The sequence below is a fragment of the Panicum hallii genome, chromosome 6 (genome assembly GCF_002211085.1).
Source record: "Panicum hallii strain FIL2 chromosome 6, PHallii_v3.1, whole genome shotgun sequence".
Taxonomy (NCBI): domain Eukaryota; kingdom Viridiplantae; phylum Streptophyta; class Magnoliopsida; order Poales; family Poaceae; genus Panicum; species Panicum hallii.
Window position 1 is genome coordinate 16,283,997 of NC_038047.1, and position 27,752 is coordinate 16,311,748.

General features: G+C 44.9%; 1 pseudogene; it reads right to left on the minus strand.

The window, feature by feature from the left end:
• Positions 1 to 5,724: 5,724 nt before the first annotated feature.
• Positions 5,725 to 26,634, minus strand: LOC112898149 (annotated as a pseudogene).
• Positions 26,635 to 27,752: the final 1,118 nt, after the last annotated feature.

Genomic DNA, 27,752 nt, shown 5'->3' on the forward strand with positions numbered 1-27,752 from the left:
GTATTCCTGTCTGCCTTGCAAAACGTACTCCCACATGTTAGTGCGTGTGAACATAAAATAAAGATCGAGTGGTGGGAGGTATGTCCACTTGCCGGGCCGATTGGTTACTAGGCTTACCGCTTACCATATTTCACGGCATGTGGCTAGTACTTTCAAACGCTTAGCCACCACTACCACACATTTCGACCTTAAAGCTTTTATCAAAACAGACAGGGTAAACCTTAGGTCATGATACAGCACATGACCCTGTCCATTATCCTTATAGTGGTTGCAGAATTGTAAACAAGCAACTCCTATATCGCGCGAGTGACAGGAAATCACCCGACTTTTACCGGTCCTATTTAGCAGAGCATCTAAGCGATAAGGACTCGGGTACAATACATTGGATTCCTAAGATCTCATGCAACTAGGGTTTCACTTCAACTCCTAGACGTAATGCAAGATATAATATAAATAGACATAGATTGCAGTGTAATTAAAGTAGTGGGATATGTCCGGGGCTTGCCTTTACTGGTGGGGCTGAAGTTAGAGATGTTAATATCTTCCGAACTTTGGTTCAGGGCTTCAGTTAATCCCTTGGTAACATTTGCTTGGTCTTTAGGAACTTTCTCTGCAAACTCCTAGGAGATCTTGTAGGTACCGTTTGCGGAAGTAGTCGTATCTACATGCAATGCAACATTACATTCAAAGGGTGCACATAAAACTATTTTACTTCACAACAAAGTTGCAAGTCAACACTCATTTAACATACCACTCATATAACAACTAAAAAGATCTGAACTAAACCTAGACAGAGCTATAGGGCAACAACTAATTAGAATCAGCTACTTGTTGAGGGTTACAACAGAGCCAATTGGAAACAACGGGGTTTAGCTGATTGATGTGCTTAAGTGTTATTCTAGGTAACTAGGTGTGGTTGTGTCGGCTCGATTACGTCAGCACAACAATTGAGTGACGTACAGCCGATTGGAGTGTGGTTGAGGATATGTGACCGATAGACATATAGCCGATCTCTCAACCGATAAATCGATTGACAGAAGTGTGTGGATAAGGATGGAAAAACTAAGGATTGATCGGCCATATTTGACCGATATGGAAAATAACTAGAATCGGCTTGGATTGGCCGATAGCAAGAATCTTAAGATTGTGCGTGCATCTCCGATACATCGACTATGTGCAGCCGATGTAGGATAGAATAAAGGAATTGTATCGACAGTAGTCAATACTAGAAAGGTAACAACCGTATCAACTAACCAGCCGATGGTAGAAGCATCGACTGACAGCTGTTATACAGGAACATCATAGACTCAAGGAAACGGATGCTTAGCAGCTAAACTGATAGCCAACACTGAAGCATAGCTGCCGAGATGTATTGGCTAAGCAGCAGATATACATGAACTAACAAGGATCTTTATACGAATAGGACCTAAGGAGACTGCAATCAAGACAAGGATAACGTCTTGATGGCAGGGACATGAGCACTCGTGTGAAAAGATTAACCAGATATCACACACCACTACTTAAGACATACATCCTATGATTTACCTTTCAGTTATAACACAAGCATACAATATAAAGTACAATAAAGCATTCATTCCCTAATAGTTAACCTAGACCACAAATCAAAGACTTTCAACTCAAAATCACAACATATAACTTGTAAATTTTGACCTAGGGTTTCAAACAAAACTGATTTTGTATTTTTATGAACTTCTTACGAAAACCTATGAAATGTAGAAGTTCACTGATTTGAAATAAAGAAAGTTCTGGAAATCTTACAGAAAACACCCTAGAATTTTCTAAATCAAAGCAATCCAGTCCTTGGTCAGGGAAAAACAGATAGCAGGAAGATATTGACAATATTCCGGCAAAGGGATCACCGGCATTAAAAAGATTTAGTGAATCAGGGCAAACCTTGGGATAGCCTTGGCTGTAGAGAAGAATAGGTGGAAAGTGAATTTCCGCGGTGAACAGGATCGGCAATGAGAAGTACTCGACGGTGACGAGATTCCGTGGGTGACGAAGAAGTTTGCCAGGGAACTGTAGTGGGTGAAGAATAACCGGAGAGGTATTCCTCACGGTGATCCGTGGCGACGATAGTCAGCTTTGCCACGGCAACGATGTTCTGGCGAAGGGATCCGAAGAGGCTCGATAAGAGGGTTCACGAGCTTCCTCGAGGTGTCGTGGTCTTGCTCGGACGATCGGTGAAGGGTAAGAGCTGTTGGATGTCGCGGATCCTGGGGACGAGACGATAAGCCGGATTGGTTCGCTATGCCAACTCCTCCGCGAACCTCAGGGTTTTTCTGCTCACGGGCTGAACTTCCTCTGCTCACGCACGTGTGCCACTGAAACACGGCCGGCACACCCGCGTAGCTGCTCCGTCCGAATTCGCCACGCTATAACCGCCACCTTCGCCTCCACGAGGACCGAGGCCTGCCTGCATCAGGATCACACCTTCCGCTGCCGTCCGCGCTAGGTCACCTCCATTCTCCACGAGCAGTTCGTAGTGTTGCCTGACTTCGTCCGCGGCTTCCTCCTCAACGGTCTCCGACGTCCTTCACGCGCGGCTCTACTGCCCCCGTGCGGATCCGCTTGCAGCCGCCGCGCTGTAGCTCCTCCCGCACCGCGCGTGACTTCCCCGCACACCGACCCGGTTGCGGCCTGAGCGCGTCCAGCGGAGGCACCGCTATGCGCTGCACGCCGTTGCCCTGCACGTTGTCGCTTTGCACGTCATCGCTCTACACAGCTCCTCCTCCTTCTCCTGTTGCCGGGCCCACGCTCGCCTCAGCCTTGCCGTGCCTCAGCTCCATCAGTGCACACCCGTGCCGCGTGCGTGCCGTAGCTGCTCGTCTGCATAGGAGGTCGTGGGGGAGTAAACCCAGGACGTCACCGTCATTTGACCTCGGGTGCCCGCACCGATTCGCGCAGAAGCCCTTCACTGCCGCGTCCTGCACCGCCCGCGTGCCGCAACTCCTCCCGCGCTCTCCGTTCCAGTGCCTGCTCACGCTGCCAGCTCGGCGCCCGTTCACGCCGCTTGCTCCGCGCACGAGCCGCCACGCCAGCTTGCTTCCGCACGCGCTCACGCTCCGTTCTGGTGTCGCGCTCCAGCCGAGCCAGCCTCCGCGCCCACGCTCCTGCGCCTGCCGGTCCCGAGCGCCCGAGCGCTGCCAGCCGAGCCGCTCCTGTTCGTCCTGCGTCGGCTCCTGTTCCAGCGCTAGAGCGCCGCCACCTCCGGAGCCATCGCAAAGGCACCTGCCCGCCTCCAATCGCCGGCAAACCGCCGCAAGATCCGGCCTCTCAACGCCGCCACCAGCCGCACGCGCGCCCACTCCTCCTGCGCCCCAGCGCTGTCCGCCTACTGTGGCTGCCCGCGCGCCGCCCCGCCAGCCGCGCGCTCCGCGCGCCGCCCCGCCAGCCGCGCGCTCCGCGCCAGCCGTGAGCCGCCGCCCCAGCGCCGCTCGCACGCCTGCGCCGTCCCTGCTCCGCGTGGGCCGCAGCTTCCGCGCCGCCTACGCGCGCGCCGAGCCGCGCGCGGCCGCGCCCGCCGCCCAGCCCCAAGCGCCCGCGTGGGGCCGCCGCCGCTCTGGCGCCTGCTGCCGCCTGGACCGCTGCACCCGAGCCGCTCGCTCGGCTCCGTGCCTGCGCGCTGCCTGGTGAAGGAGAGGGAGGGAGGCAAGGGAGGACCTCCCTGGAAGAGACGCCGGCCAAGCAAAGGAGAGAGAGAGAGGCGCCAGTGAAAAGATAAGGCAGAGAGAAAGGAAGAACAGAGAAGAAGAAGGACTGGAATTCACCAAGGACTTATGCGCAATTTCAGAAAATTGCAGGGGCCTTTCTGTAAAGCATAAATTTCACATCAATCTAAAGCCCTAATGAAGAAATGCCCAAAACAAAAGTTGGAGAGTTTTTCAAACTCTACAACATTGCTTTAGGGCTCAAGTTCAAAAACTCAAAACTTATATTTTTACACGTGAATCTTTGAACAAAAGTCGGATTTGAATTGCTTTTATCCTAAAGAGCGTAATTTTATAAAATTCAGGACCTAAATGCAAGCATTTATGACACGTCATGATGACGGGATAGACTCGTCATAATGATGGGATAGACATATCATGATGACTTGCACTTTTACACTTTAGTCCTGAGTAAATTTGAAAGTTACTTTTGTAAATCAAACATTTGCATAAAAGGACTTGTACTTTTATAAAATTACATAAATACCCTTATTTTCACCACTTTACCCAAAATTTTTACGCACTTCAACACACACATTTCAAATGAAACCTTTGGATAAATATATATTTTTTACAAGGGACAAAATAAGAAAAACACGTTTACAAAACCACCTTTCACTTATTTTGAAATTACCCTAATCCAAATACATTTTGCAAAAACAACCCTAGGTTTTTCTATAATTATAAAAATACCTTTTTTACTTGTACTTTTAAATTTTCAAAAGTTTCACATAACACACACAAGCGTTACACTAACAAACGCATACTTCACACTAACAAATTATAAGCCTAGCTTACAAATAAATGAACTGTCACAGCCGAGGCGGCGGCGGAGGGGCGCTCGTCGGCGAGGAGGTTCCCGGCGAGGAGGAGGGCGAAGCTTGGGCTCAACAGCTGCAGGAGGATGAGGGGAAGCTATTGGAGTAGTTGAATTGGGCGGAGGAGGGGTGGAGGTACAAGCTCGACGACGGCAGAAGCTTACCGGCGAAAGGGAGAACGGTGGTGAGGTAGCTCCGGTGGAGGTCCGGCCTCGGTAAGTGACTGGTGAGCATCAGTGGGGTATGGGGAAGCCTTCTAGGGAGTTGTGGTGGTGCGGGGAGGATTGGAGCGGGCTGCCCACGGCGGACAGGAGGGCGCCGGAGTTGGAGGGGATGGCGGCGGTGGCTCTCAGGGTTTCTGTGTGTACACGGCAGAGGCAAAGCGAGAAGAATGAGAAGAGCTGGAACTAGAGGAGCTCATGACAAGTAAAGCTGGGTGAAGGAAAGAGGAGATGCCGGCATTTGCCACGGCGGCGGCGAGCTGTCGCTCGACAGGGCAGGGACAGGAGAGAAGTGGGGCGTGGCAAGCGCGCGGGAAGCCAGAAGAGGAGAGCTAGAGCGGTGCTATGGCTGGAGATCAACGCGTGGAGGTGGATCATGGTAGGAGGTGGTGAGGGACGGCCGGAAATGGTGGGCGGTGGCACAGCAGCAGAGAAGCAGAGGAGTAGAGGAGATGCCAGAGGAGGAAGGAGAGGGGAGGGGGTCCGAAGGGCCTTGTTGGAAATTGCAAAAACTTCAAGGACCTCACTAAAAATAGAAATTTCCTGCTGATCTAGAGCTCTAATGGGGAAATGGTCAAAATGGAAGTTGTAGAACTTTTCAAATCCTATAACTTTGCTTTAGGGCTCAAGTTCAGAAACCTAAAGTACAAAGTTTTATTTCACCATTTTGCACTCAAATTAATTTTTACATAAGACTTGTCCTAGTAGTGCAAATCTTATGAACTTTTGGGGCTTATTTGCAAGCATTTAAGGCTGGTCATGATGGCATTCACCTTTTTCACTTTGGCCCTTGGTAATTTTTGGAAAGTTACTTTATACTTCAACTAAGTTACACAAAAGGACTTATACCTTCATAAATTTAAACAAATACCCTTATTCTCATAACTTTATTAGATTTTCACACAAATTAATTCACACCAAACACTATTTTTATTGGTTTGCTCTATTTGACACCTAGGGTGTCACACCGGGGAAGGTGCCGAGGAGCGCGACGAGGAACATGGCCCGTGATAGCTGGAACACCTCTTCAAGGGCGTTCATATTCGCGGGGTTGCTCGTTAGGTGGATCGCCTCGAAGACATCCTTTTGTGTCAGGTTCTGGCTGTAGAATGTGATCTGCAGCAAGAACCACGTGGTGGCTGTGCCGACGAGGTGCCGGCCATGGCGCCGGGCAAACTCCCGCGACAGCAGCGGGTACTCGTTGGCTGCCCTGTACCTGGAGACCTTCTCCTGCTCGCCGTCCATCGGGACGTCCAGCACCGCCTGCATGTCCATCGCCGCCTGCTTCCCGTCGCCCGCGACGAGCACCGTGTACCTCGCCGTCTCCGGCAGCTTCATGCGCCAGTACAACGTCGCGAGCGCCGGGAACGCGGCGAACATCAGCACGACGCGCCAGACGTAGTCCGCACCGCTGGCGGTCCTCGCGCCAAGCCAGAGCCGAGTTGCAGCGGAGGAAAACGCCTGAGCTGACCATGGACACGAGGCACGCGAAGACGATGCCGACGCCCTGCATCGCTAACATGGCGGCCATGAACGCGCCGCGCGCCTTCCTGTTGGCGTACTCGCACATGATGGTCGCCGACAATGGGTGCTCCCCGCCGACGCCGACGCCGAGCCAGAAGCGAAAGAAGCAGAGCGTGCCTGTAACATTCAGGTATTTAGAATTTTAGAACACTAGATCTTAGTGTTAAGTGTGCGTGTTTGATCTTGTTTATGTGTGTTCAAATTGAAGTGCAAAGGGAAAAAGGGTATTTATGTAATTTTAAAAAAATATGGGCCCTTTAGTGCTAATTGGGTAAGAATGGGAGGTAGCATCAAAACCTAGGAAAAATATAGCACTAGGTGTCAAATTTGTATCACCATAGGAAAGAAATTGCAATAGATATGTTAAATTCTAGGAAATTTGGGTCTTTATGTGAAAACAGGGACCTATATGTAATTAAAGCAAAAGTATGGGTCCTTTTATGCAAATTAATGAAGTATAAAAGTAACTCTCAAAGTTTACTTAGGGCCAAAATGTAAGAATACAAGTCATCATGACATTGCATGAAAACTTGCAATGGTGTCCAAAATTACATGAAATCTACCTCAGTAAGGACAAAACCTATTCAAATACCACTTTTGCTCAAAATTTAAAATGTAAAGCTGTATGCTTTGGGTTTTTAAACTTAAACCCTAAAGCAATGTTGTAGGGTTTGAAAAACTCTCCAACATCTATTTTGGGCATTTCCTCATTAGAGTTTTAGATTAGTGGAAAATCTTACTTTACCGAGAGGTCCCTAGATTTTCTAATTTTCCAAATGAGCCCCTCGGACCCCCTCCTTTCTTCTTCCTCTGGAACACGCTGCTCTGCTCTGCCCCCCTGCCTCCTCTGCCGCTGGTGCAGAGCACCTCGCCGCCGCCGCTGTGCCGGCCGCCGCTGCTCCACCTCCTGCTGCTGCCCTCCCCACGCGTCGCCTGGACGTCGCCCGCCACCCTAGCCCTCCCCTGCTGTCCTATTTCGCACGCACCACGACCCCCCTGAGCCTCCGCTGATCACCACCTCGCCGCCGCCGTGGAGAGCTCGCTGCAGAACCTCAGGGCCTTATCTTTTGCGCGCATTCGCACTACAAGAGCCCCTACAACCTGTAACATTCAGGTGATTAGAGATATAGACACTAGGTATTAGTGAGTTGTATACATGCTATGATGTATATGAGTTGTACAGAGAATTAGGGGTATATTTGTAAATTATGAATTTTATAAGTCCCTATGTGCAATTGTGTAAAAATGTTATTAAATGTCAAATTCAAATGACCATAGAGAAGAAAAGTACAAATGTTAAGTTAAAACCTAAGAGAAATAGACTTTGTATGAAACTAAGGACCTATGTATAATTAACACAAATATAAGGGTTTACATGTGAAATGGTTGAAATATAAAAGTCAAAATCAGGTTTATTTAAGGACCAATATGAAAAAAATACAAGTAATCATTACATTTCAGGAAAATTTGTAAACATACCCAAGGTTTGATCAAATTATTTGAATAAAGACAAAAGTAATTCAAATTCTACCTTTATTCATAAACTTAACTTAAAGAGTTGTAAACTTTGATTTTCTGAACCTAAGCCCTAAAGCAATGTTGTAGAGTTTGAAAAACTCTACAACTTTCTTGTTGACCATTTTCTCATTTGACCTTTGTAGCAGTGAAAAGTTTTAGTTTATCGAGAGGTCCCTACACTTTTTGGAAATCACAAACCAGTCCCCCGGACCTCTCCCCTCTCTTCTTCTTTCTCCCGCACGTGGGTCCTGCTCTGTTCGGCTCTGCCGCTGGCAGCACTGCCCTCTGGCCGCCGCTTCACCGCCGCCGCAGCGCCACCTCCAGCTGCTACACATGCCCACGCGTCGCCTCCTACCTCCCCCACCTCTGCTCCTCTCCCTCCCTGGCGTCCCCTGCGCTCGCCACGCGCGCGCCACCGCCGCTCGGCCGCCACCGAGCCGCCGCCATGGCAAGCCCCAAACCGAGCGTCCAGTCCTCGTGCTTGCGCGCGCTCAAGCACTACTACGACCCCGCGAAGCTAATGGGCGCATTCCTTCCTTCCTTCTCCACTCCCACGCCTCGGAACGCCGCCGCCATTGCCGCCCGAACGCCGGCGAGCTCGAGCTCACCGTCGCCCCACCCCTCCACCGCTGCTCCGCCTGCGCTGACCCCATCTTTAGCTCCACCTCATCCTCGCGCAGCTTTCCAGCCATTCTTCTTCCCCGCTCGGACGCCGGAGCGCCGCCGCGCCGTTCTTCCCCGGCCTCCGCCTCTGCCTCGCCGTGGGCAGGCCCGTACAGACCTCCCCGACCCCATCCAAAACTCCCAGAAGGTTGCCCTCGACTCCCTCATGCTGTTCCCCCTCTTCTCCCCCGCCGCCGGCGACGAGCCTCGCCGGAATCAACGGTCAAAGTTGTGTCCCCCGCTCTGACTCCGGCCAGGGGCTACATTGCAAGCATTCAAATTCTTCTAGGGTCCTTTATGCAAAGTTTCAGTCCCTTCCTCTATTTCAAATCAGTGAAGTTCAAAAATGTGTAGGAAATCATAGAAAAATCAGAAAAATACCAAACTTGTTGGGTTAGAATCCTTATGATGAATTCTACAACTTTTATTTCATGATCATGCTATGAAAATGCATAGTTTGTTCTGTATTCTAAATACAAGTAAAGGGATGCTTTAATTAAGTCTTGTGATCTATAGCTTTGCTGCTGTTGATTTTTGGAGCATATGTTACATATGCATTGAGTAGCCTTGTGTAAATTTTTGAGGCATAGATAAGCCCTCTAGCTAGAGTATTTGCTACCTTTGTTATATGTTAATGAAATCTTCACAAATTAATTTCAAAAGCATCTGTGCATATTTAGGGATGAAATTTCTACCATAACTTGATCTTTATAAGTATGATCCATCATAAAAATTTGAGAATCAGAAACCTAATATAACTTGAGTTATAAATTTCAAGCTTAAATTCAAAGGTAATTCATAAATAATAATTATTATGCATGAAAAATTATGAAACTTTTCTGGAATACTAGTCTTGAGTAGTTTATGATGTCCTTAAATTTGGAACCCTAGTTTTAGTGTAAAACTCCAGTTATAATTGCATCTTGAAATTTCCATCTTGATCTTGTTTAATTTTGTGACTTAGTTCCTTTTAGAATAAAATTCCAATAAAACTTCAGTAATTAGATCTAATACCAATCTATGTTCAGTAATTTTTGTAGCTCCTGTTTTGAAATATCTTGCTCTGTAAAAATTATTTCAAGTTAAACATATTGTTTAATTAAGTGAATTGTTCTAATTATCTATTGCATAAATATTTAGAGTAATGTTATTTCAATTAAACCCATTTAGGATAATTTTCATAAGTATTAATTTATTTTTCCTAATTTAAGATTTGCTTAATTAATTCAAAGTTGGTTATAATTAAATAATAACCTAAGGTTAATTACAATGTTTAATTAATAAAATAAATGGAAATTGCAAATTGTGTTTAGTTGTTGCTTATGGCAACCAGCTATGCTACCTAATGTAGTTAGTTGAATGTTTAGGGTAACCCACCCTATTGCTTAATGTGACTAGTTAGTTTAGTTAGTACTCGATAAATGACTGCCCAGTGCAGGGTAGTTAGGTTGTTTGTTGAAATATAATGTTCTTCTGTTTGGATTGCAACTTTATTGTGAAATAACATAAAAGTATATGCATTCCATAACTTATAAACTCTGCATCTCATATAGACTCGACCACTCTCTCTGACGGAGATTATCAGCTGATTCCAGAACCAGAAGGAGTTTGTTCTGAAGATTTCGGGAACCTCGTCGCGAAATTCTCTGAAGCCCCGAACCAAGGTTCGGAAGATATTAATTTGACTAACCCCAATCCCACCAGCGAAGGCAAGCCCCGGCATAACCCTTACCTTATTTACACTGCGAACTATATTATTTAAATATATCTTTATGCATTAAGTTCTTAGGAATTGTGTGGAACCCTAGTTGCATAATTCCAGGAACCGATGTATTGAACACTAGAACTTGAGTCTGACTAGCTGCCATGCTAATAGGACCGGTAAAAGTCGAGTGATTCCCTGTCACTCGCGCGATATAGGAGTTGTAATGTTTAAATTCCTATTATCACTATAAGGATGACGGACGGGAGTTTTGTAAGGTATCATGGTTGAGATGATACCCCATCTGTGTTGTTGAACTTTGATAAGGTCGCAGTGTGTGGTAGCTGTGGTTAAGCGTTTGAAAGTACTAGCCACATGCCGTGAAATATGGTAAGCGGTAAGCCTAGTAGCCAATCGGCCCGAGGAGTGGACATACCCCCCACCACATGTATTTGCTTCTTTTGGTTACTTGGTTCGACGTGTAGGAATACGTGTTGCTGGGCAACCAGGAGTACGGGTTTTGTAGTCGCGCTACAGACGTACGTCCTGCACTTTGGAAGTGCGTATGGTCCTGCAGTCACTTGTGGTGGATCTGATTCACGAGTCGGAATGAAAGGTAAACGGTTGCTTTGGAACGACCCTTTGGTGTTCCAAGCGTGTGTGTTGGGTTTACCCTTGCAAGGTTTTGAAATTCGATTCAGGAATCATCCGTTTCTCGCGGAGATTGAGATTGCTTAATCCCTTTGCCACATAGAGTAACAAGAGGAACTTTGTGACTATCAAAGATGATGTTTGATTAAAAATTCTACCATGTGTGAGTAGTTATAGGTGCTTACCTAGAATGGTTAATCAACTAGAATCTGAAAGCTAAAAGTTGGAAATAAGGATCTACTCTTGTTGCTTTTCAGCTGAAAACTCTACCCAAAACCTGAAAAGCCTGCATAAGTCTAGATACATGGCTAAGTATACCATGAGCGGGTAAGTCTTGCTGAGTATTAGTATACTCAGCCTTGCTTTTGTTGATCTACTTCAGGTAATCTCCCTGATGAGCCAGCTTTCATTACACCGTGGCCCTATCCCTTGCCTGATGGTTGGTCCGTGGAGTGGGATCCGTCCCCGGCCAACACAGATTCCGCCGAGTGATATTATGCCAGGGCTAGCATAATATCTGTAATAACGACGTGTACAATGTTTACGCTTTTAAACTCCGCTGCTTGACTTATAACTTAAACCTGTTTTGTAATAATCTCCCCACAGTGGGAGCTACTGATGCTTTGTAAAATTTTTGTATTATATCTGCCTGTGGTGTAAAATGTATTGGCATTTATATCTCTGGACTCACCTTCATGTGGGGTACCTTGTTGGATCCTGCATTCGGTGGTTTATCGGGACGTTACCCGACAGGCCAATAGGATTATACCGTTTGAAGCACGAGGTAGCCCTCCAGAGAGGACTCGCGTACTTGAGCCGGTGTAATTCAGGTTGGTTCTGCCACAGCTGGTATCAGAGCTAACAAGAGTACCCTGGAGATATATTTAGCCTTAAAATTAATTTATTTTGTTAATCAAGTATTTGCGAACTACGTTGGGTTTGTTAAGGTTTATTTATAGTACGAAAAGCCCTAGGGTGATATTAAGAAGGGAATTAGAGGTGGCTGTAATATATATATAACTCTAACTCTCAGCATTACTTTCCTGCCAAAACTTAAATTCATGCACAACCCGACCTTACTTTCTGTAACGACATCTTCAATCGTGAGGTAAGAAGGTAAGGATCCTCAGCCAACTGAGGGAGCTTGGCCTTCCTGTCGGTGATGCGAACCGAACGCTGTTTCTCAAGCAGTGGCTTACTTGAGATGCTGCCAATGTACCAACTTTGGTTGACTACATTGGGAGTAGATGGTTCGGCGCAGGGTATGGCGATCACTGTTCATACCCCCGCATTTTTGCGGTACCCCCGTGAATACGTTGTTTCGATAACGTATGTTAACATTGTCTGTACGGCAGTAATTGTATAGATGCTGTTTCTATAGTGAGCAGTAAAGAATGGGGACGCTTTCATGACATGCTGGCATGAAAGGTTCATTGGATATATATATATCTATTGTGGTTTTCTGCAGGTACACTAACCACGATTACGAAACTAGGACGGATAGAACTTATCGACTAGTTAATAGAGAGAGACGTATTTATATTGTGCCACCGTAACTAACCACGTAAGACCAAAATTACTTGGTAATTATTTTTGTTTGTGAGAATCGAATAGTGCGTGCATGCATAATACATTAATCAACAAAATGGATCTTTAATTTTGTTTCTTTAAGAAATAGATAACATGTTGGTATTTCTTAGTTTGGGTAAATAACAATCTTTAGCTGAGTCCCTTAAGTATCCATCTGATTTCCAGCCTTTGCTGTTATCAGAATCAGCTATCTTAATCCATTTACCTGGTGAGCTTTCTACAGGGTAAATATATCTTACCATTTGCATTGTTGTCGCAGATGGCTGCTCCTTCCAATGCCTTTTGGGATCAGGAGGGGCACTTCCACACCAATGCTTTACATTGGGAAGGGTTTCCTCGTCTCTTGTGGGAATCCTTAAGTCTGTTTCATTATACAGAGCCTCCTCAATACGATGGGGTAGAATATCGTGAAGAAGGAGTTCCTCGGTGCAGGGTTAAGATGATAATTCCTCAACACCCTTTCCGCTCCTCATGGCATCCCATAGAAGTGGAAGTGGTTGGATATCGTCTGGTTGATACCCTTGAAACTGCTGCCTTGGAAGCTATCAAACTTTTCAGCAATCAGCATCCGACAGAAGTTGCCGCATATCCTATTGGTTTATTTCCTACCATAGATCCTGATAATTCGGAATGGAATTTTCGGACAGAGCATCTTGGTCATATGCTAGGAGATCTGGCTGAAGAAACCGTCCGTATCATTACCAGGTTCATGGATGTGCAACATCATTACCAGATTCTACTGCGTCACGGTATGAGTCAGTTAACTGGTGTGGCTCAAAGCCACTATCAGAATGCTGACCGTCAAGTGACCCAAATAGTGGAATTACAAGCCTTGTGACTCAAAAGGATGAAATCATTGCAGCAAGGGATGAGACAATCCTCCATCGTGAAGATCAGATCAATGAGAGTGATCATATTATCACTCAGCGTGACACTGTTATTGAGTTCCTACAGGCACAAATTCATGATCTGATACTTGAAGCTGATGATGCCCAGGCTCACATTGAGGAAGTGCAGCAGCAACCGATATTTCCTGCTATACCCATAATGCCTGAAGAAGAAGAAGAAGATCCAGAAGAGATTGAGGGTGTTTCAGAGATTGACTCTAAGCATGGGGACCCTGTTCTTAGTCCCTATCACTCTCCCTCTGGCAGTCAGTCGTCTATAGGCAACTTCGACGATTTCTAGTTTCGTAAATCATCGACTAGCTAGATGTAACTTGTGGGGAGTGTAATAACTTAGGTAGTGAGTAACTTAGCTAGATCTCATGCCATTTGTTGTAACATAGATGGCCAGCGTAGGGATCTTTCGGATGCGTGATATGGATAACGATCAGAATCAGTGTTGTAATATAAGTTTCCTGTTTTATCATCTTGTTCACTATCCCTATGATTCTGAAATGAGATGATTGAATGGAGTGTATGCATTGTTTATCTAAGTCGTGTATCTTCTGAAATTAGGAGTAAGGCTATATGGTTAATGATGGACATCTCCTTTGTTTCAGATGGTTGGAGCCACGCGCGGAACCCTGGAAGGTTTCCGGGCAGATTAGGCTAGCGGTTCTCAACAACCGCCACCACCACCTCCTAACCTTGCCGAGGTTATGAATCGGCAAACTGAGCTGCTCAACTTGCTGGTTCAAGCACAACTGAACCAGCAACATCAACAGTTCCGCGGAGGTCATGATGACCGCAATCCTTCCGTGGCCAGTTACCAGGATTTCATCAGTACCCAGCCTCCCTTTTTCAGTAAAGCTGAAGAACCCTTGGACGCTGATGCTTGGCTTCATATAATTGAATCAAAGTTCGCTCTGTTGACAATACCTTGTGCGGACTCCAGCAAAGCTTCCTTTGCCGCCCAGCAACTCCGAGGTGCTGCTCGCATCTGGTGGGACAATTTCTATGCCATGCAACCTGCAGGGCATGTTATCACCTGGGATGAGTTTCGGGCAGCCTTTAGAGCACACTATATTCTTGAAGGATTGCTGGAGCGAAAGTTGAATGAATTCTTAGCACTTACCCAAGGCACCAGTACAGTCCTGCAGTATGCACAGAACTTCAATCATCTGTGTCAATATGCAGGATATCATGCGGATAATGATGCCAAGAAACAAGATCGTTTCCGTCGAGGCCTTAATACCAAGCTCAAGAAACGCCTGAATCTTGTGAGGGCTAATACTTTCAGCGAGCTGGTTAATATGGCTTTAACTCAAGAAGATTGCATCATAGCACATCATGCTGAGAAGAAAAGAAAGACTCCTACTGGACCCTCGAGTGCTCAATCACCGAGGTATCGGGTTGTTCCCAATACACCGTTCAGAGCACCGCGGCGGAATGCCCCAACTGGTAGATTGGTTTTCAGGCCACCCCAACAGCAAGGAAGGTATAGACCTCCCGTTCCTCCGCAACAACCACAACAATCTGGCCCACGGCCAAATGTTCAACAAGTTCCACAGAGAAGCAGCAATTATCGCTGTTTCAATTGCGGAAGCGCGGATCATTTCATTAGAGATTGTCCGCGGCCCAAGAAACCTAACCAAGGGCAGAGTTCTACTCAGGGTAACCAGAACAAGGGCAAGAAACCAATGATGCAAGTCCGGCAAGGACGGATTAATTTCACCACTCTGGCAGAACTTCCTGATGGAGCTCCCGTCATGTCGGGTACATTCTCTATTCACCACAAACCAGTTGTTACATTATTTGATTCGGGAGCAACACATAGTTTTATTAGTAACAACTATGGTACCCGATTAGGACTCGATCTTGGTTCTACCCAGGGGTCATACATAATCTCTACCCCTGGAGGAAAAATCACCTCCAACCAAATGGTTAAAAGTGTACCAATTCAGTTAGGTAGCATAGAAATCAAAACTGATTTGGTTTTACTAAGTTTGGAGGGTATTGATATTATACTTGGGACCGACTGGATGACTAAACATCAAGTGCGGCTAGATATTTCTTCCCGAGTTGTTGAAATTGATTCACCATACTATGGTATCACCACCCTTTATCTGCCTCAGCCAAAATGTTTGCATCCTTGCACCTATGCCATCACAAATATCCAAGTCAAGGATATTCCTATAGTATGTGAATACCCCGATGTCTTTCCAGATGACTTGCCTGGAATGCCACCAGATAGAGACATCAAGTTTATCATTGAACTTCAACTGGGCACTGCTCCTATTTCAAAAAGGCCGTATCGCATGCCTCCAAATGAATTAGCAGAACTAAAAATCCAGCTCCAAGATCTTCTTGATAAGGGTTATATACGTCCAAGTGCTTCACCTTGGGGTTGTTCTGCTCTCTTTGTCAAAAAGAAAGACAATAGCCTAAGGCTATGTGTCGATTACCGTCCACTCAATGCGGTTACCATCAAAAATAAGTACCCTCTTCCCCGCATTGACATTTTGTTCGATCAGCTAGCCGGAGCTAAGGTCTTCTCGAAGATTGACTTACGCTCTGGTTATCATCAGATCAAGATTAGGCCTTGTGACATTCCAAAAACGGCCTTCTCGACCAGATATGGACTTTATGAATATCTGGTTATGTCATTTGGACTCACTAATGCACCGGCATATTTCATGTATCTCATGAATTCCGTATTTATGCCGGAACTCGATAAATTCGTCGTGGTCTTCATCGATGACATTCTGATATACTCCAAAACCAAAGAAGACCATGCTAATCATTTACGTGTCGTTCTTCAACGACTACGTGATCATCGCCTTTATGCCAAATTCTCGAAGTGTGAATTCTGGCTGGATAGTGTGAAATTTTTAGGACATACTATTTCCAGTGAAGGCATATCGGTTGATCCAACCAAAGTTCAAGAAGTTATGGACTGGAACCCTCCAACTTCAGTCCATCAAATTCGAAGTTTTCTTGGATTGGCGGGATACTATCGCCGATTCATTCCAGACTTTTCCAAGATAGCTAAACCCATGACTGAGCTATTAAAGAAAGAAGTTAAATTCTGCTGGAATGACAAATGTGAGGAAGCATTCCATACCTTGAGAAAACTCCTAACAACTGCTCCAGTGCTAGCTCAACCAGATAGCACTCAACCTTTTGATGTCTATTGCGATGCTTCCGGAATTGGCCTTGGTTGTGTCCTTATGCAAAACAACCGGGTTATTGCTTATGCATCCCGAGCACTTCGGACTCATGAGCAAAACTATCCAACACATGATCTTGAATTAGCATCAGTTATCCATGCTCTCAAGATCTGGAGACATCATCTTATGGGCGCTAAGTGTAATATCTACACTGACCATAAGAGCCTCAAGTATATTTTCACTCAAGCTGACCTAAATATGAGGCAAAGACGTTGGTTAGAATTGATTAAAGACTATGACCTTGAAGTACACTACCATCCAGGCAAAGCCAATGTGGTTTGCGGATGCACTTAGCCGCAAGTCACATTGTCACTGCTTATCCATATCCACCTTTAGTGACACTCTTTGCCATCAGATGAGGAAACTCAATCTAGAGATCGTTCCTCAAGGTAGTCTGAATCTGCTATCCATTGAGTCTACTCTGCAGGATAGAATCATCATGTCGCAACTACATGATATGGGAATCAAAATCATCAAATCAAAGCTATCTCTGGGAGAAGGCAAATATAAATGTTTCCACACCGATCATCAAGGAGTCCTATGGTTCAACAATCGCATTGTTGTACCTAAAGATCATCCACTGCGTAAACAAATCCTTGACGAAGCCCATCTATCCAAATTCTCTATTCATCCTGGCAGCACCAAAATGTATCAAGATCTACGACGACATTTTTGGTGGACCAGAATGAAAAGAGAAATTGCCAAATATGTATCTGAGTGTGGTACTTGCCAGAGAGTCAAAGCCAGCCACTTAAAAGCATCTGGTACACTTCAGCCATTACCCATTCCGTCATGGAAATGGGAAGACATTAGCATGGATTTTATTGTCAGTTTTCCCAGCACATCTCAAAAGCATGACTCCATATGGGTAATCGTTGATAGACTCACAAAAACAGCTCGTTTTCTTCCTGTGCATACCACTTATTCAACTAAGAAGTATGCAGAGATCTATCTTGATCAAATCATTCGATTACACGGTGTTCCTAAAACTATCATCTCTGATAGAGGACCCCAGTTCATTGCACGCTTCTGGGAACAGTTACAATCAGCTCTTGGATCCAAACTGATACGAAGTTCTGCGTATCATCCTCAAACGGATGGACAGACTGAGCGAGTTAATCAAATTCTTGAAGACATGCTCTGAGCTTGTATTATTCACTATGGTACAAGTTGGGACAAGTGCCTTACTCTAGCTGAATTCTCTTACAATAACAGTTATCAAGCTAGTCTTCAAATGGCTCCTTTTGAAGCGTTATACGGTCGCAGATGTCGAACTCTTTTAAGTTGGTCTGAGACCGGTGAACGCAAAATCTTCGGACCAGACCTAGTTGTTGAAGCCGAAGATAAGGTTAAGGTTATTCAATCTAATCTTAAAACTGCTCAGTCTAGACAGAAAAGCTACGCAGATAAGAGGAGGAAACCTCTACAATTTCAAGTAGGGGATTTTGTCTATCTCCGAGTATCTCCTACCAAGGGTGTCCAACGTTTCGGTATAAAAGGGAAGTTAGCACCTCGATATGTCGGACCCTTTGAAATTCTCAATGTTTGTGGCCCAGTGGCTTACAAACTTCGCCTTCCATCTCAATTGGCTGCCATTCATGATGTTTTCCACGTCTCTCAGCTTAGGAAGTGTGTCAAAGTACCAATGGAAATCGTGGAGACATGTGCCATTGAGATTGAACCCGATCTATCTTACATCGACCAACCTGTTCGAATTTTGGATACCAAGGAAAGGCTCACCAGAAGAAGGATAGTTAAGATGTATAAGATCTTATGGGATCATCACACCGAGGAGGAAGCAACTTGGGAGACAGAGTCTTATCTTCAACGAAATTTCCTAGACTTTCTTCAAGCCAATTCCCAAATCTAATCATCCGATTCTGTTCAGCTTCGGAATCTCGGGACGAGATTCTTTTTAGGGGGGAAGGTTGTAACATTCAGGTGATTAGAGATATAGACACTAGGTATTAGTGAGTTGTATACATGCTATGATGTATATGAGTTGTACAGAGAATTAGGGGTATATTTGTAAATTATGAATTTTATAAGTCCCTATGTGCAATTGTGTAAAAATGTTATTAAATGTCAAATCCAAATGACCATAGAGAAGAAAAGTACAAATATTAAGTTAAAACCTAAGAGAAATAGACTTTGTATGAAACTAAGGACCTATGTATAATTAACACAAATATAAGGGTTTACATGTGAAATGGTTGAAATATAAAAGTCAAAATTAGGTTTATTTGAGGACCAATATGAAAAAAATACAAGTAATCATTACATTTCAGGAAAATTTGTAAACATACCCAAGGTTTGATCAAATTATTTGAATAAAGACAAAAGTAATTCAAATTCTACCTTTATTCATAAACTTAACTTAAAGAGTTGTAAACTTTGATTTTCTGAACCTAAGCCCTAAAGCAATGTTGTAGAGTTTGAAAAACTCTACAACTTTCATGTTGACCATTTTCTCATTTGACCTTTGTAGCAGTGAAAAATTTTAGTTTACCGAGAGGTCCCTACACTTTTTGGAAATCACAAACCAGTCCCCTGGACCTCTCCCCTCCCTTCTTCTTTCTCCCGCACGTGGGTCCTGCTCTGTTCGGCTCTGCCGCCGGCAGCACTGCCCTCTGGCCGCCGCTTCACCGCCGCCGCAGCGCCACCTCCAGCTGCTACACATGCCCACGCGTCGCCTCCTACCTCCCCCACCTCTGCTCCTCTCCCTCCCTGGCGTCCCCTGCGCTCGCCACGCGCGTGCCACCGCCGCTTGGCCGCCACCGAGCCGCCGCCGTGGCAAGCCCCAAACCGAGCGTCCAGTCCTCGTGCTTGCGCGCGCTATGGCACTACTACTACCCCGCGAAGCTAATGGGCGCATTCCTTCCTTCCTTCTCCACTCCCACGCCTCGGAACGCCGCCGCCATTGCCGCCCGAACGCCGGCGAGCTCGAGCTCACCGTCGCCCCACCCCTCCACCGCTGCTCCGCCTGCGCTGACCCCATCTTTAGCTCCACCTCATCCTCGCGCAGCTTTCCAGCCATTCTTCTTCCCCGCTCGGACGCCGGAGCGCCGCCGCGCCGTTCTTCCCCGGCCGCCGCCTCTGCCTCGCCGTGGGCGGGCCCGTACAGACCTCCCCGACCCCATCCAAAACTCCCAGAAGGTTGCCCTCGACTCCCTCATGCTGTTCCCCCTCTTCTCCCCCGCCGCCGGCGATGAGAGGACTCGCGTACTTGAGCCGGTGTAATTCAGGTTGGTTCTGCCACACAACCCGTTCCCCTGGTCTTCTGCCGTTTTCCCAACCCCGGACCTCTGCTTAGCACCGCCGCCCGCTTTCCCTTTCCGGGGAACCACGGGCCGCCATGGACAGCCGCCACCAAGCGCCCATTGCCCCCATCAACCCCCTAGAAAGTTTCCCCGGTGCTTGCTCGTGCTCACCAGCCTCTAAACACCGACGAATTCCAACCGGAGCACCGTTGCCGACGAGCGCCGCCCGCTGCCGCCCCCTGCTCGCCGTGGAGCACCCCTCTCCGGCCCTTCTCGACCCCAACTGGCCCCACACCGAGCTTCCCCACACCGCCCCGAAGCTTCCTGACCTCTTCCTTGCCACCCCCGACCACCGGAGCACCGCCCCCGCCGTTCACCTCCGCCGCCGGCCGCACTTCTCCCACCGCGCCGCCGCTACAGTTCACCCCGACCCGATCCCGAGCGTCCACAGGTGCGCAAGAACCTTGTGATGCTTCCCCGCCCCTCCACCCTCGCCGCCGGCGATCGCCGGCGCCGGAACTGGCCGGTTAACCCCGCACCTCCCTCTCTGACCACGGCCAGGGACCTCGGACTGGAAGATGCAAAAGCCCAGGGGGCTGTCTGCAAAGCCTAAGACTCAGAGGAATAGTGTCATTAAGGACCTCTTTGTTATTTCTGCTGCCAACTTTGAAATTCCATAGCAATTCAAGGAAAAATCATAAAAATGCAAACTAAAATTTGTTGGATTCCTTATTCTAAGATCTACAACTTTCCTTATAGGTTGACTTTCAATTTCTAAATAGTTTCTACTCTAATTTAAATGTTAAGTTTAAGTAGTTGTAGACTAAGAAAATGCATAGTAAATAGTAAAAAATGGTAAAAATGTGAAACCAATTGAGTTAGTGTTGCTTTGGCATGTAGTATTTATGAAAAATAATTAACCTACTATTTATATGATATTTTCATAAGGAATGAGTTTAATCATAGATAATGTCTATTTAACCTTGGATATTTAAGATCTACAGTTCTAGATGTTTAAAAATTATGAAAATATTCTGAGGTGTTAAACTTAAGTAGTATACCCCATGCACAAAAATCTAAAACAAAATCTTGTGTGTAAATACAGTTATAACTCATACTTGATATATTAGTGCTATTATTATTTATCCTTGTGGCCTAATTTGTGTAAAAATAAAACCTTGATAAACTTACAATGGCTCAAACACAACTTAATCCATAATTTCAACCCCAGTGCTATGGTAGTTTATTTTGTAACAACAACTCATGTTGTCTAATGTAGCTAACTAGGTTAATTTATACCCGATAAATGACTGCCCAGTAAAGTGGGTAAATGAGATGTTTGATGAGTAAATTATGTTTTCATTGGATTGCAACTTCATCGTGAAATAAAATAAAAGTATATGCATCCGTTAAATTACATCTTTGCATATGATATAGACTCAACTACTCTCGCCGACAGAGACTACGAACTGATCCTGGATCAAGGAGAGGAAATTTCTGAAGACCCCGGGAACGTCGTCGAGAATTTAACTGAAGCTCCGAACCAAAGTTCGGAAAACTTTAACACTCCTGCCCCCAACCCCACCCCAGAAGGCAAGCCCCGGACATAACCCCCTACTTTATTTACATTGCAATCTATATTTATTTATACCTATCTATGCATTAAGTTCTTAGAAATTGTATGGGAAAACCCTAGTTGCATTTTCCTAGAAACCAATGTACTGAATACTAGAACTTGAGTTCGAATAGCTGTTATGCTAATAGGACCGGTAGAAGTCGGGTGATTTCCTGTCACTCGCGCGATATAGGGATTGCAATGTTTACATTTCTGTAATCACTATAAGGATGACGGACGGGATTTAGGTGATGTATCATGATAGAGATGATACCCGTCTCTGTTGGTGAATTTGGTTAAGGTCGCAGTGTGTGGTAGCGGTGGTTAAGCGTTTGAAAGTACTAGCCACATGCCGCAAAATATGGTAAGCGGTAAGCCTAGTAACCAATTGGTCCGAGGAGTGGACATACCTCCCACCACTCGTATTCGGTTTTTCCTATTACTCACTTCGACGTGTGGGAATACGTGTTGCAAGGCAACCAGGAGTACGGTCGTGTAGTCGCACTACAGACGTACGTCCTACACATTGGATGTGCGTATGGTCCTGCAGTCGCTTGTGGTGGATCTGATCCACAAGTCGGAATGAAAGGCAAACGGTTGCTTCAGAACAAGCGTTGAATGTTCCAAGCGTGTGAGTTAGGTTTACCCTTGCAAGGCTGAAATTCGATTCAGGAATCATCCGTTTCTCGCGGAGATTGAGACTGCTTGATCCCTTTGCCACATAGAGTAACAAGAGCAACCTTATGGTTATCAAAGATGATGTTTGGCTAAAGATTCTACCATGCTTGAATAGCTATAGGTGCTTATCTAGAATGGATAATCACATAGAACTTGAAAGCTGAAATTAAGGATCTACTCTTTGTTGCTTTTCAGCTGAAAATTTTACCCACAACCATTAAAGCCCTCATAAGTCTAGTTACATGGCTAACTATACCATGAAACGGGTAAGCCTTGCTGAGTATTAAAATACTCAGTTTTGCATTGTGACTTTTATTCAGGTAATCCCCCTGAGGATTCTGCTCTACCTATGCCATTGCCTTACACTCTGCCCGATGGTTGGTCCATGGAGTGGGACCCGTCCCCGGCCAACACTGATCCTACCGAGTGATATCATGCCAGGGCTTAGCATGATATCCGTACTGGCGATGTGTATAGGGGTTGTGGTTTAAATTCCGCTGCTGTAAACTTGAAAACTTGAACCCACTTGTAATAAATCCTATCAGTTGAAGCTAATATTACTTTTGACAACTCATGTGTTATAAATGTCTGTGATGTAAAATATGACGGTGATTGTATTTGTGGACTCGACTTTGTGCGAGGTACCTTGTTTGCTCCTGCATTCGTGGTTTATCGGGACATTACCCGACAGGCCAAGGTATTACACTGTTTGAAGTACGTTGGAGCCCTTAAAAGAGGACTTGCGTACTTGAGCCGGTGTAATTCAGGTTGGTTCTGCCACAGTGCCCACGACAGCTCTCCGGGACGACCCGAACGACATTCCCGAGCCGAGGACGCAGACGGCCATGAGGACGAGCGTGACGCCGTAGATGCGCTTGCGGCCAAGCCGGTCACCAAGGTAGCCGAAGGCGAGCTGCCCCATGAGCGTACCGACCAGCGTGACGCCGACCACCATGTCGTCGACAGCCATGGGCTGCCTGCTTGGCCTGTCTTGGGGCTCATACTTCTCGCCTTCGAAGTAGAGGCAGCCGAGCAATCTGGACACCGTGGAGATGCAGAACAGGTCGTAGGCCCCCGTGAAGAAGCCCATGCCGACGTGGCGATCGCCTTGAGGCAGCGACGGTCCTGACAAATTAGCAGCGACGGTCCTGACAAATTAGGGGCCCGGGGCAAGTGTTAATATAGAGGCTCTTATTATAATAATATATATAATACATGTTGCTAATAAACATTTAAAAGTATATCAAAAAATTATTCATCATAAGAAAAAAAATATAAATATGTGATTACCTTAAAATTGTCTTCTAACATGTCTCGAAGCGAAGTCATTGATGATAGCATCAGTATCAATTTCATCCAATAATATTTTCTCGATGCATAAAATAGCCAAACCATTTAGTCTTTATTGAGACATTTTGGACCTCAAATAATTCTTCAGCAACTTCAACTTTGAAAAACTTCTTTCAGCTGACGCAACGGTCACGGGCACAGTAAATAAAAGTCGATAAGCAATAGAAGTATTAGGATAAGAATCCACTTCTCTAACATACTCAAAAATATCCATGGCAGACATTGGTTTATCTAATAAAGTCAACTGCAAAACACTAAGCTCTGAAATTAGATCATTTAGATCAACATCTGATGAGCCATCAAAAGAGAAAGTGTTTGCAAATTTGGTGCAACATTCTCTTAGTTCAATAGTATCCAATGACTTCAAGGTTATGGAGTCCATCAAAAATCCAAATATGTCTTTGAATGATTGGAGTTCTTCAAATCTACTTTTTAATGAACTAATTGCAATATCAACGGCCAAAAAATAATTAACTTCAAAAGCTTTTTCAGCTTCAAGATTTGCTTCCTCACAATCAGTTTCATCATATTGTTTCTTCCTCTTAGCATGACGTTTCACTGGTAATGATGGCTCTACACCCAATTCAGATGCAATCTCTTTGGCAATGATCAAACTAGAAGCAAATCCATTATTTCTATAGTTCTGAAAGTAACTCATTGTATCTTCTATTCTCATTAATGTAGAATCAATGCACATGGATGAGGATTGCAACTGCTTGCTCACTTTGTTTACTGTAAATAAAATATCATACCAAATAACCATACCAAGTATAAAATCAAAGATACCAAGAAGATCAAATAAATTTTTTGCATCACTCCTATCCTTTGATTCGGTATCCTTATCGGTACTCAACTGAAGCAAAGCTGACCTTATCTGAGGAGCTTGAAATCTTATTGCTTTGACACTTTTGATCCGACTCTCCCAACGAGTATTGCACCATGACTTCATAGTTAAACTTTCAACATGATACTTCAAAACATCCCATCTTTTAGTAGAACTAGAGAACAATGTATATATTCGTTGCACAATTCCAAAAAATGAAATAGCTTTTCCACAAGATTTAGCCATGTCACAAAGTGTAAGATTAAGACTATGACAAGCACATGGCAAAAACAAAGCTCTTGGATTTATATGAAGCAGTCGTCTTCGCACGCCCTTGTGCTTTCCTTTCATGTTAGATCCACTATCATAACCTTGACCCCTAACATCTTCAATATTTAGGCCAAAGGACTTAATGGAATCAAGTAATGAATTAAAAAGTCCCTCACCAGATGTATCATGAAACCCAAAAAATACTCCTCAACTTTACCAGTAGACATATTAACACATCGGATCAACAAATTCATTTGTTCTTGATGACTGACATCAGGGGTACAATCAAGAATAACTGAAAAATATTTGGCCTCTTTAACAGTGTTTATGATAGATTTAGTGATGTCAGAAGCTAAAAGAGAAATCAACTCATTCTGAATTTTATGACTAAGATAGTGATAATGAATCTCATTGTTTTGAATACGTCTGAGGTGATCTTGCATAACCAAATCAAATTCAGCAATCATCTCAACACAAGCTAAGAAATTACCATTTTGATCATTGTAAAGTTGCTCGTCCTCTGAAAACTAAATTCCGCTTACCAAGAAATTTCACAACAGCAATTATTCTTTGTAAAACTTGCCTGATACGCTCTTTCTCCTTGGTGATTTGCTGCTGAATGTTTTTGTCAATTGTTCAATACTTACCGAGCCTCACCCTCAGTTCATTCCAAGAGTTCATGCTTGTAATATGTTGTATACTAGCCTTATGTTCTTTCAACCTCTCATTAATATGCTTCCAATCTTTGAACCCCTCATGACCCAATGAACTCTTACAGTTTTCTGTATTGAAAAGCTTGCATGAAAAACAAAACACTCTATCAACATGTTTTGAATATACCAACCACTTTCTATCATAAACTTCTCCATTGCTCATCTTTCTAGAGTAATGAGTATATGAAAAATGTCTGCCATTGGTATCCAAAGGAAATTCAATATTTTCATCTCTGATGGGTCCCTTCTCTACTAATATGTCCCTTGACTTGTTATCAAGATTATCCCAATTTCTTGGATCATAAATATCCTCAGTAAAAACAGGTTGTTCATCAACACTAGCATTTTCTGTAGGAGGTGAATTAACCATAGGCTCATGATCACTCACATTGTTATCATTCCTATTGGTGTCAATATTTTCTTCTGGTGTAAAGCCCTGATCTTCTAGGTTATTATCAGGTTGCTCCTCCATAGCAACTATAGCCATCTCATTTTGATTCCTTGAATTTCTTGAATTACTAGAAAAAAATTTATCCATGGCTCCTCTCTATGTTTCTATGAACTCATCTGCTCATTTCTTCCTCTTCCTTTTCTCAGAACTGGATGGATACCTTCTAGATGACATGGCTATATGCTGAAATTAAAAAAAAAATTATGAATTGAAGCTATCGCTTAGTTACAACAATATTGAATAAACTTAAAAAATTATTACCGATTATGTGGCACTGATGAGCCAATGTTCACCAATGAGCAAAGCGATAAGGAGACAATATTAAACCGATGAATTACAAATGGCCTGCTGTAAAATTCCCAAACAATTCATTTAAATATCTAAACAGTAGTCTAATTAGTAATCAATAATCATCTAAAGCATAGAAAAAAATTATACCACGGATGGTTGCCCTACAGCGAATCAGCGCCTCAGCGATCTGGTACTGCATTGTTGAGGCAGTGTCGTACTTGCGCCGCGCGTGGCCGGCGTGGGTGACAGACTGACAGCAAGCGGCGGCGGCCGCGATGAGCGGAGGCGGAGACGGAGCCACAGAGGCAAGCGAAGCGATGTGCCGTGCAGATTTTGGCGAGCAAACGTGACGAGCGGCGCGAGTTTTCCGAGTCCTTCCGGCTTCCGTTTTGTTTCCGCGATTTACTCTTGGCGGTTGGTGTTCCCAAGGAAGTAATGCAGGAAAGCAAAGCCTGCAGTTCCGGGGCGACTACATCAATTCCGGGGTGGGGCCAATCATTCCGGGGGGCCCGGGGCGACTGCCGCCTCGCCCCCCCCCCCCCCCCCCCCCCCCCCCAGGGCCGTCGCTGCCTTGAGGTGGTACATCTGCGTGCGCGCCGAGTCCAGCGCCGCCAGCACCGTCAGGCTCGGCCGGCCCGCCGCAGGCGCCATCTCGCGCCCGGCGTGCACGCGAGTGGCAGCTCGCCTCGTTGCTGGACAGGACTCAGGAGCTAAAGTGTGCGTGACCGCGTGTTCTCGAAGCCTATGATGCGACGTCAATGCTGATCGATGGACACAAGGCCTTTGCGTACGTGCAACCAGGAGAATATTCCATTTGCATGCTAGTCTGGCCGATGTGGACATTGGAGGGCGTGGTGGTAACAAAGGGCTGTTTGGCTTGTAGCCTTGCAAGCCCTACCAGAAAAAAAAAAGATTCATGCTTGATGCACTGCAATGCCAAAATAGCCAAATATATCCTTCAACTTTGGTCCGCGAGTCACTTTGGTCCCTACCAAATAGTCTACGTAAATTCTTCAACTTTACATGTTGGATCAAAATGGTCCTTAGACTGATGTGGCATGCCACATGTTCATGCCATATCAGCTTTGGTTGTTCTTGGATGAGTCAGCATATTATCATTGTCTCATCTATCGTACCCCTTGTTTCGTTCAATTATAAATAATACTCTATGAGTATTTGATAGATTACAAGAAACTTGTGTTATTGATGAGTCACCAAGTCACCGCGATTATCTTTTATCCAATTATAAATAATATCTAGCGCACAACTATTATAATAGGTATGCACGGTGAATCAAAGGGGTAAAATAGACTATTCTACCAAGCTTACTCATTCATAGGGTACCCATCACTGACATGGCAAGAGCATATGGCATGACAAATCAGCTTAGGGATCAATTTGATCCAAAAAAGAAATTTGAGGGACTTAAATGTCCTATTTAATAGTTCAGGGACTAAAGAAACTTGAGCATATTCTATGAAGCAACACCTTATTTTGTTCTTATTCCCGTGAAGAGAAATAATCCTATAGAGATATATAGCAGAAAATTTTTTGACTTGAGAGATATAGCTAAATGTCTCAAAATTTATAAACTTTATAAAGAGGCAGTAATGAAGAACCCAAAATTTTTACAGTAAATTGGTGTCGCATGCAGGAACAGCAATTCCATATTTGTCTAATGGTAACAAAAATGCATCTACAAAACTCAGGAGAGTGCATACCTCTTCTACAACTGATTCAGTTTCCAGTTATGTCATAAACTTTTGCAG